We start from the raw sequence: 8,812 nt of genomic DNA, 5'->3' as shown, positions 1-8,812 counted from the left end.
CCTGGGGAGCGCAGCAACGCGCGTTAAAAGCAGCGCAGGGACCAACGGCCGCCCGCCCCGCCCGGCCGCCACCGGCCCCCCCGCAGCGGTAGAGCCGCCCCCCCGCCGCCGGGACACCCCTCCCGCCGAGGTAACCCCCCCCCAGACACTGTGCCACCCACACCCCCCCCTCGGTAGCCCGCTTCGCCCTCTCGCCCCGCCGGGCAACCGGGGCTGTCACAGCTCGCCCGTCACTCGCCTCAGAGACAGGGCAACCCCCCCCCCCCGCCCCGGCAGGCGCTGGAGGGGCGTGGGACGGTGGGGAAACGGGAAAAGCGAATATTCGGCTGAGGGGGAGGTAAGTTACATCGGCGAGGGAGGGTGTGGGGAGAGTTTTCTGTTCGCGGTTTGGTCAGTTTTTCGGGCAGAACTCAAAAAGCGGTTAAAAGGTTATTGCGCCGCAAAACAAAACCCGGCCAAGTCGCTGTAACTGGTCAGGGGCCGTTCTGCAACCTGGGGGAAGAACCCCAACCATTTACCCCGTTGGAAGGTTTAAAACAGGTCTTTTTATTAAAAGTTTACAATAATTTATGTATTTTACAAATGAATAGAAAGTCTCTTGATATATATCATATGAATCACAATACAAAAATATGTGTAAAATTCTGTAATTGATTGATCCAGCCCTATTTTAGGCCTGTCAATTACTGTTTTGCACTGAACCAAACGTTACGTATTGAGGATGAGGGTGGTAGGATTATATCAGAGAACACAAGTCACGGCACGCCGGCCATTGGAAAGAAAAAACCCAAAAAAAAACGTTTTCTCTGGTTTACATTTTGCATAAGTTTACAACAGTTCCTTTTTATAAAATGTACAACACGTGAGTACCGGGTTTAATCCACATATTCACAATTCGGTTTCCTGAGTCTAAACTAAACCCATTGCTGTGCTGGCGCGCGGGGCGGTGGCATCGGGGGACAAAGGGACCCATGGGTGCGTTTTCCTCTTCCCGGTCAGGAGTTTTGCTCACAAGCTGTGTAAGGCACTCGGGGATACGCTGAAGGCTACAGATACCACTAGAGCAGGGTATTTTCAGTAATACCACAGTCCTCCGACAGCTTGACTGGGAAGTACCGGCCGGGGACAGGCGGCTGGTGGCCGAGCGGGTCGGGGGGTTTCAGCGCGGGCAGGGAACGTCCCGACGGCCTTGGGGCCGCTGCAGAAACCAAGCCAATGCGCCTGCCTGCCCACTCCCCTTCCCAGAGCCACCATCGCTCTGTTCCGGTGGTTACTGGAAGGACGTCTGGGGAATTTAGAAAAGGTGCTTCGAGGTGAGACGCTGGCGTGGTTGGGTGCTTGCTGAGGGGCAGGCGCTTGCCAGCTGGGGGGCGGGTGGCCGGGGGTCCCTCCCTGGGCTGCTAACCCCACCTTTGCTCTGCTCTTTTCCACTGGCACCGAGGGGCTGCAGGGATGCAGGGAAGAGCCCTGGATTAGGGTAATGCCCCACTCCCCCCCCCGCTGTGGTCCTGTGGCTTTGAGACGGTGTTTATAAAAAATGCGCAAGACCCGGAGGGGAGAGGAGAGCAAAAGAGATGGGACACAGCTCGTCTCAGGGACGCAGGGTGGCACCGTCTCCAGAACGGCTCCGTGCCACGGTCAAGGACTCATCGTACAAAACCCCAGTGGGATCGAACGCAAAGGGACTGGGAATTGAGCGAAAACCCTTATGTTGAAATTAAGGAGCACATTTATGCAGATTTCCTGTCTGTGCATTTGTCAGAAAGAAACAGCTTTGAAAACATTCTTTCAGCCACTTTTTTCTTTCCTATGTACATATCTTTTTACATATAAATATTAACACATACATAAGCATAATCCCTTATTTACACATGTACCTGTCCTGTACAGTTAGCTTTTAAATTAAAAAACTCCATGACTAAGAAACTCTAATTAATGGGAAAACGGAACTGAAATTCTAGACACATACCCACAATGTGCAAGAGCATGGCCCGAGTGAACAGCGATGGGATGGCTCCCAGCCCCCTCCGAAGGCCCTCACGTCGCCGGTCCCAGGCCCCGGCAGCGCCCCGGTATCGGCCCACTCGCCCCCCAGCAGCTCCCAGGGCCGATCCCTGAGCCTCGGGCCTCTCCGTTAAGGCGGTTTCAGAGATGCCAGCATCCACATTCCCACAGATTTCCAGCCGTTCAATAATGCCCCAGGCTGCAGGCAGCTACCTCCACTATTGTTCCCAGTTCTTCCAAATAAATAAAATACTTTAAGACAATAAGTATTTAAGTAGAACTCAAAATGGACACGTTTTACGCGTGAAATGCAGAAGTAAAAATGTAGCTCGTCGATGTAACCCCAGCATTGGTATCTGTGTCTGGTAGAATTGGAATTTTTTTAAATTACTTTTATAATATAATCGTATGCTGATATCAATATCCATAACCTTTGACTTAAAATGTCATATCACTTCAGTACAAATATAACACTTTCTGAACAATTCATTTTCTTACATTTTTGTAGCTTAGCTCCCTTTGCTGTTCACACTGTCCGCTTTAAAACAGATCATTGATGTACAAGTATCCGGGGAGTCTTTAGAACTTCAGTATCAAGGGATTTTCTTCATAGCTTTATAAACTCAACACAAGTTTGGGAAGCGGTGCAGGTACCTGCAGAATAAAATAAATATGAGGATTAACTAAATTGGACTTCTCTCTCCAACACGCAATTTTTAGTCCCAAGCACTACAATGTTCCCATTTCATGGGGTTTGCCAGATTGTCTTAAGCAGCTCTTAATTAAGTCTACAGTTGGAGTAGGCTTATCCAATTGCTGTTTTTTCTCTAGAAAAAAAAAAGATTATTTATTAAATGTTAAATATACAATTTTCTACAGGTTGTACCATACATTATATTATATATTTTTCTTAAGTGATACTCCCCTAATAGTTCTCAGGTAACACTCAGAACACAATGATGATAGTGATGAGTTTAAAAATTGCCCCGTCTAGCTTGACACAACTTCTGAGGCCGCCTCCCCAGAGCCTGCATCCCTCCCCCGGAGCATCCCGTGGGGCGAGTGGCCTCGGGGACGAGGGAAGCGCTGCCGCTCGCGGCCCCGACAGCGCCAGGGGACGAGCAGTGTGCTGGGACGCTGCCACTGCTGCGGGCGAGTCCGTAAACAGCCACCAGATGGTCTGTTTGAGAATTATTATTTCCACAGAGGGGCACAGGTCATTCTCCTACCAGAAACTAAAGGAAGGAAAGGCTAAGACAAGCCCAGTGAAATTCTGAGCTGACAAAGAGCTGGTGAAGGCTGGCCGAGGCGGTGGCACGTGCCCCCAGGCAGAAACGAATCCCCCCCCCCAGTTCCAATCCTGCCCGGCCAGTGTCCCCAGACATTGCCAGGACACTGAGAGCTGCTCAGCTCCGCTGCCAGGCGTGGGCACGGCAAAGAGACCACGCAGCAGCCTGAGCTCCTCCAGAGACGGGCCATCCCTGCTGAGAGTTTTGCATCAGTAGAAGGGACGGGGAAAGGAGCTGTGTCTCGGAGAGGACAAGTTAATAACCCGCAAAGCCCAGTTCCACCCAGTTCCACCGGTTCAGGTGAGGAGAGGAGGCCCAGAAGCACCTCATGCCCTTAGGTGGGAAGGGTGGTGCCTTGGGGCTGGCCCAGCCCTTCGCGTCTCTGTTCTTGGCCCATTCCTCACCACTTTCTATTTCACACTCTGCTACCGGACCAATGTCGGGCAGAGGGGAATTTCTAGGGCGATCACAGGGAAAGCAGAATAGCTCAGCTGACGACTTGAAAGGAAGAGGAGCCCGTTCCTTATCCCTTCTCCCCCCAAACCTCCTGGCCCTCTTGCACTGTGTGGGGAATGAATTAACCCTTCCCAGCCCGCCCAGCTCAGCCTGCAGTTCACAGAATCACAGAATTATCTCGGTTGGAAAAGCCCTTGAAGCTCCTCCAGTCCAACCATGAACCTCACACTGACTGTTCTCAACTCCACCAGATCCCTCAGTGCTGGGTCAACCCGACTCTTCAACCCCTCCAGGGATGGGGACTCCCCCCCTGCCCTGGGCAGCCCATTCCAACGCCCAACAACCCCTTCTGCAAAGAAATACTTCCTAAGAGCCAGTCTGACCCTGCCCTGGCGCAGCTTGAGGCCATTCCCTCTTGGCCTGGCGCTTGTTGCTTGGGTCAAGAGACTCATCCCCCCTCTCTGCACGCTCCTTTCAGGGAGTTGTGGAGGGCCATGAGGTCTCCCCTCAGCCTCCTCTTCTCCACACTAAACCCCCCCAGTTCCCTCAGCCGCTCCCCATCACACCTGTGCTCCAGACCCTGCACCAGCTCCGTTGCCCTTCTCTGGACACACTCGAGTCATTCAATGGCCTTTTTGGAGGGAGGGCCCTGGCAGTCTCGAGACAGGGGCTGCACTGCTCACACGTGGAAAATAACAACCCAATAATTTTAATAAGCAGTTCCTAAAAAGACATGGAACTTGGAGAAATCAAGAGTAAATAACACTGAATTTTAAAGAGGCCACGTTGTTTTATGCCTGAGAACGTCACTCCAAACAGCAGCTGGGCAGGCAGTGCCGGGCAGGGTAAGGAAGTCACAACGAGTTTATGTGAAGGCAAACAGTGGTGCTGGGCACTCACTGAAGATCACGGCTGCTGCCATTTCAAATGTCACTTAAATGCTGTCTGGGGCACTGTCTGGAGGGCTGACGTTTGCTTATTTTAAAAGGAATGCAGTTAGCCTTCTCTCACCATGCAAGCTTGTGCCAAAGAGATTATTTTTTTTTCAGAAAGCTGTAACAATGGGACAAAAGAAGCATTTCAAAAATGGTAATGGATGGAGCTCTAATCTTCGTGCACCTGAGCGTTCACTGCTGGTGAAAAACAGCAGATTCACTGGAATGGAGCAATCCAGAAATGCAATTCATCAAAGGTTATGGACAAAATTTCACATGGAAAAGGAATGATTGCCGCCATTAGCCTGTTATTATTATGCACAGCCTCTCACCCAGGCTGCAAGGGAAGGAGATACAGATATACAGATATATAGATATTTCTTCATTTATAAATGGTACTAAAGGGATTTGCTGGGAGTTTGTTTAAACACACCACCCTCAGCTGAAAATCCCATTTTGCCCGCTCCCGCCTGTGGCGTGTCCCTGGTAGGCCGCGGGGCGGCTGGCGGGGGGACGCGGGGCTGTCCCCAGGGACGCTCAGCAGATGGGTCCCTGCCCTCGCAGCCAGCCCCGACCCCCGCGGTAGCAGCACCAGTGACCATCTGGCTGCGCGAAGCAGACGCCGTCCGCGGGGGGTGTGCGGCACTTACAATTGCCTGGGGAAACAGGAGAAACCTTCAAGGAATAATAAAACGGCAACCGAAACACGGGTGCAAGTTTAAATTGGCTGAAAACGGGAAATACCATTTGCTCGAGCACCCTAACAATGTGCAGCCAATGTCACTGGGAGCTTCACGGTGTGCCCCGTGCCGCAGCCAGCAGCCTCGGCGGCTGTCACACAGGGAATCTGGGGACTAAAATAGTCCTTTCTGGCCTGGGGCATCCTGCTTAGGGCTTGATTGCCAGGAATTAGAAGGAGGAATGTGAGTCGGTGGCTTCAGACACCAGCACCCATCAGCTGAGCGCCCACCGTGAGCCTGGGCTCATCTTGGTGCTGGGCCCAGCCTGGTGCCACGGCAGCAAGGCTGGCGGCCCCCCCTTGGGCACAGCACGGGGGGCAAGGGGCACGAGAGGGGTTTCTAAAGCAGATCGTAGCCAAGGGAGAGTCCGCGGGTACGACCCTGAGGCCCTTCACATACCCGGAGCCCAGCTGCCCTCTGCAAGACGTAGCAGGGCTGCTAAACCTGTCCCTGGTCCCATGCTGTGGGACCCCCAGGGACACCGCGGGTGCTGGGCTGGGTCCCCTCACCGGGAAACCACGGGCCTTGGCACTCCCGCCTGAGGGCAAATTCTCTCCTCTCTTCCCACTTATCATCCGTGCTGGGAATAAAAAGGTGGAATTTAATTTTCTTGTGAAGAAAAATGGGCTAGTCTTGGCTTCCTCTTTATGTTCCCCTTCCTCTCCCACTAGATCCACACGCACGAGTAAATTTACGGCATATTCAACCCTGCTTCTCATAAATGCAGATAACCCATGGGTAACTACTGCATGGGAGGGAGGAGGTTGAGAAAGCAGGAAGATGAGAAATCATGAGCAGAATGAAATCTTGAGGGGGGTTATTTAACCATTTCAAGTAGGGGAAGAAAAAAAAGTGGCCATTTAGTTCAAATAGGTTCCACAGAATGGTGAACGTTTTATGTTGGGGAAGATGATGCGGTAGGTCCCTGCTGAGGAAGAGGGGACAACCTCTTGGTTTTATTTTCCTTTTTTTTTTTTTTCCCCCTTTTTCCCTGGGGAGAAAGAGGAATCTCTGCTATTTGCAATGAAATTATGGTGATTTACAGTAGCTAAAGATCAGGCTAATAATAGTTATGGATCTTTCAATACTTACACAAATTACAGCTGCAATCACAGCTTGGAAAAGGTGCACCTTATTTTTTAAGACATTATTTTTTGCTAATACCTGACTGTGCGAGCCAGTGTGGTTGAAGACCACTCATGCAGTTTCCCTAGTTTAATTCTCTACGGAGCGAAAATAAGTCTCTGCAAAAATTCAAAGGTTTCTACAGGAGCATCATCCTGCATAAAGCTAAAAAACCCTTAAGTGCTGTGGGCAAAGCCAGGCTGACTATAAAACCACAGCTCGCCCTGCCAGCTGCCAGCCCAGCAGTGAACAGCAGGCAGCAGGACCGACGGCAGCCAAGGCCACACTCAAATGGCTTTTGGGGCGCAAGTATCCATTACCAGCTCCAGGAATCTCAGGAATCAGCAATTAGCCATCTTTTACTGTCGGCTTAATTCGTTACTATATTCTTTACTTTTTTTTTTTTTTTATTTTGGTACTTAAGTATTGAGAGCAATTTTTGGAAGATATCCCAGTGAAATTGTTTATGGTGTATTTTGCTCCTGACCGTACTGATTTGGAAAATTCTGGGTATTTTCCCCCCTTAAAATAGTCAAATATACCAACCAAAAGAAAATTGTCCAACATTATCCATTTACGTTGATAAAACTCGTGAACACACGCTAGGCAAAAGAACTATTCATGAGCAAAAAAGCATTTCACGTCATAAATATTTATAGGACTGGAATCTGAAACGCTGTTCCGGGGGCCCTGGGCCCCCTGAAGCTTTTCAGATCTTTGGGGGGTTGGGATGAGCCCGGGGCCGCGCAGCGTTGGGGCGGGTGGGGGATTTCAGGCACCCGCTCTCTAATTCGAGCTGCCTGCGCCAAGGCCTGACCTAGATTGGGGCGCCCAGCCTCCGCCCCGCGCCCATCACCCGCCTGGCTGAGACTGGGCTAACGAGGCTAACAGCCAGCACATCTCATTCTTAACCGTTTCTGTTCACTTTTCATCACCGTTTTATGCCATAAACAGGCAAATGTAGGGCAAAGCAGGGTCTCTGGCATCAGCGTCTCAGTAAGTGCAGAGTGCCAGGGGCTCCTGCAGCACAATTAGGCTTCCCCTTCCTTCTTTAATGGAGATGGGAGGAAATCTGGCACAGATACACTATAAACTACCACTACAGGACAAAACAGTGTTGATCCTTTGATGCTTAATAGCAGGGTTTTAAAAGCTGTTTCCTTCCATTACAAGTTATTTATTTGTGATAAAATCTTTTGTAAATAAACTGAATACTATTCATTTTGCACACACACACACACACATATACATATATGTGCATAGTCTATAGCATTTTCTTTTCATGTTGGATTTTGAAGCGGTGTGTAACAGAATGAGAAGCAGATTTATAATTGAACGTATTTGATGGCTCCTATACCATCCAAAAAGCAGCACAAGACCGCATGGCCTTGGTTCTCGTAGTCCCACCAGGACAGGTGGAATTTATCTATTTTAATCACATGTTGTTTTTAGGATAATGGCTGATTCTGCACTGAAAACTGGTTTGCCCTTTAGAAACCTGGTTTACGTTAATTGCTGGTATCATCCCCTAATTACTGGGGGTATTTCATTTGGGTAAATGGTGCTTATGAGTGAATTTGTAATACATTTACATGTACTTTTCATGTAATTGGTAAATGACGTTAGAACACTTTTTCAAAAGACAAATCTATTAGAAGACAGTCGTGGTATTGGAAAGTGTGGTACAATAGGTATAATTACATGTTGTGTTATATATAAAATATTAGATAACATCACTTTTTGTTACATACCCAGGAAACATAAATAGCATCGATTTGTTTTCCAACTAAAGAAAAGATTTTAAAATATTTGTCTTCTATATTTGCAATAATGTGGATTTTGAAAGCTTTATAAGTGCTTAACCCTTCCAGGAATCCCTATGGGTAACGTCTAAGCAGTATGTTTACGGCTGGAATCCCTTAGGCAGCCTACGCACCCATGGCCCGAAGGGCCAAAGAGGCCCGTGAGGAAGCAAAGCCTTTAGCTGGGGGTGTCCCCACGGGCAGCTGGGGGTCGGGAATTTCATATTTGGGGGACTCCTGTGCGACCTGCAAAGAAGCCACTTGGCTCCCCTTGGCTGAGGCAAATAGTGACAGATTCTTTGTACTGTCAGAATCAATCTGCGGAAGATGGAGCCGTTTGCCGGCAGTGCCGGGGCCGAGCGCTCCCACCCTGGCAGCCGGGGGAGGCAGGGGGGCACCTGCCTGAGGGGCTGAGCTCGGGCACCCATCCCGGGTCAGTCCCCTCATGAGCGGGTGTTGCG

The 8,812-nt window shown here is 50.0% G+C and overlaps 1 protein-coding gene across 12 annotated transcripts in view; it reads right to left on the bottom strand.

The window, feature by feature from the left end:
* Positions 1-522: 522 nt before the first annotated feature.
* Positions 523-8,812, bottom strand: part of JAKMIP3 (Janus kinase and microtubule interacting protein 3) — a 94,817-nt gene continuing 86,527 nt past the window's right edge. For all 12 annotated transcript variants that reach the window (XM_074831563.1, XM_074831562.1, XM_074831570.1 and 9 more), the window contains one exon: positions 523-2,658. The gene's annotated coding sequence lies outside the window, so the exon portion shown is untranslated. The remainder of the gene's footprint in view (positions 2,659-8,812) is intronic.

Source organism: Strix aluco, chromosome 7 (assembly GCF_031877795.1).
Source record: "Strix aluco isolate bStrAlu1 chromosome 7, bStrAlu1.hap1, whole genome shotgun sequence".
In the NCBI taxonomy this organism is placed as follows: Eukaryota; Metazoa; Chordata; class Aves; order Strigiformes; family Strigidae; genus Strix; species Strix aluco.
Note: the sequence above shows the minus strand (reverse complement) of the source record. Positions and strands in the feature narration are given on the sequence as shown.